The sequence below is a fragment of the Ananas comosus genome, unplaced genomic scaffold, assembly GCF_001540865.1.
Source record: "Ananas comosus cultivar F153 unplaced genomic scaffold, ASM154086v1, whole genome shotgun sequence".
Lineage (NCBI taxonomy): Eukaryota > Viridiplantae > Streptophyta > Magnoliopsida > Poales > Bromeliaceae > Ananas > Ananas comosus.
This window is the reverse complement of record NW_017892497.1, coordinates 1,982-3,773: the sequence shown is the minus strand read 5'-3', so window position 1 is coordinate 3,773 and position 1,792 is coordinate 1,982. Positions and strand designations below refer to the sequence as shown.

Sequence of the window (1,792 nt, the reverse complement as noted above, 5' to 3'; positions counted from 1 at the left end):
AAAGTTTGTAAAGTTAGAAAGAAATAGAACAAACAAAAAATATGGACATCTTTTTAGTTTTATCACAGAGAGGTGGTCCAAAACGACCGGCGCAAAGTTCTGCGACAGTAAAAAAGCACGTTGCTGGTTGTCCGTGTCAAAAGTTCCTTCTTTGCGGTACGCAATTGAAAGTCAAGCTATTGAACACGAGTTAGCCAGAAATAAAGAAAAAATAAATTTTAAAAAAAGAAAAAAGCAAAAGTAATAATAAAAACAACTAAAAGTGCACACTCCTCACAAATATAGAAGCAGTAATCACTAAACATTTTCTATAAAATCTAGTTTAAATAAAATAATAAACTCCATTCTTTTACAAACTTATTTCTCTATGTCCCCCAAAAAAGGATAAAAAAAAAGGAGAGAAAAAAAACTCAGTAAGTTCCCTATTACCTCATTGTATAATTCCATCTCATGGATAATGGTGATGGTGATAGTACCATTGCCGGTGCCAGCAAGACGGCCACGATGTTGTATGTAAAGTTGTTGCAATCTTCAACTAATGAAACAAAATAGAGAAAAAAATTAACACTTTAGTCAATTCAAAGAAAAAAATTTTAAAAAAAGAAAAACCCAATAACTTTTATTTAAAATAATATTACCTTAAGAATCCAAGTATGGTTTGTTGATGATGACCAGTAGATGAGTGCTAGGGTGATAATAGTGAGTAAGACCTGAAGATGAGAACATAAGCTCTTGGAGGCTTCTAATTTCTAATATTATTTATGAAAAAGTTCAAAAAGGAAAAAAAAAAATAGAAGCCGCTAGTATTTTACAATAGAAACAAATTGGAGAAAGAAAAGAGTTTTTAGATCACGACACCCACCGCGCGTCTTTGGGTGCGTCATTGGCATGGCGGCTGGCCGTGGTAGCTGACAGAGGCGGCGACGGAGGCAAAGGTGGAGGTTGATGGCGGCAAGGGGCGGCGGGGCGACGTGCACGCGGTCGAGGCGGAGGCCGGCGCCGTGGAAGGTGAGCGACGTGGACGCGGTTGAGGCGGAGGCGGCGATGCCGACGTCATGGTTGCAGGTTAGAGAGGGAGAAGGAGAGGGTGAAAAAAATGAGAAGAGAAGAGGAGACGAAAGGATTCACGATGAGTCAGGCAGAGCAAAAAAAAAAAAAAAACTAAAAGAGGAGGAAGTCGGAGGGACGGACACCAAAAAAAAAAACAAAAAAAAAGCGGAGGGACGTCCCGTGTGAATTGAAGTGGAAATCAAAAGAAAAAAATAAAAAAATAAGGTCATCTAATAAATTATTATTATAAATAATTTGAGAGGAGGTGGGTCCCATCTCTTCCTTAAAATAAGGAGAGAGCTTGAATCCCACGGGGATTAATAGATGTTATAGATAAAGGGGCAATTTCACTGCTACCCCTCTCAAATATGTAAATATCGTAGATACCCCTACAAAATTGAAAATATCATATATACCCCTTCAAATATAAAAATTTTTCAAAACTATCCTTTCTTCTAACGGCTGTTATTATAACCATGGTTAAAATTTGGTTAAATAAAGGTTAAGTAACAAAATGACTAATTTAGCCCTAAAAATGTTAGGTGTTGTTTTGATAGCAAATAATTAAGGGGCAATTTTATAAGTACCCTTCTAAATTTTAAAAATAACATCTCTAGAACTAATTATTAGTGAGTAAAAAATAAAGAAACCCCTCACCTATAGATCATTTTGAACTAGACCCTTTTAAGTTTTATTTTTTAACATTAAGAGACCTTGAACTATCAGTTTTTCTTTATTTTGA

At 35.8% G+C, this 1,792-nt stretch overlaps 1 long non-coding RNA gene across 1 annotated transcript; it reads right to left on the bottom strand.

Moving 5' to 3' along the window:
- Positions 1-425: 425 nt before the first annotated feature.
- LOC109705401 lies at positions 426-1,132 on the bottom strand. Its single transcript, XR_002214728.1, has 3 exons — positions 863-1,132; positions 639-710; positions 426-535 (listed from the first exon to the last, which is right to left on the bottom strand). It is a non-coding gene; the product is annotated as an uncharacterized LOC109705401 (long non-coding RNA).
- Positions 1,133-1,792: the final 660 nt, after the last annotated feature.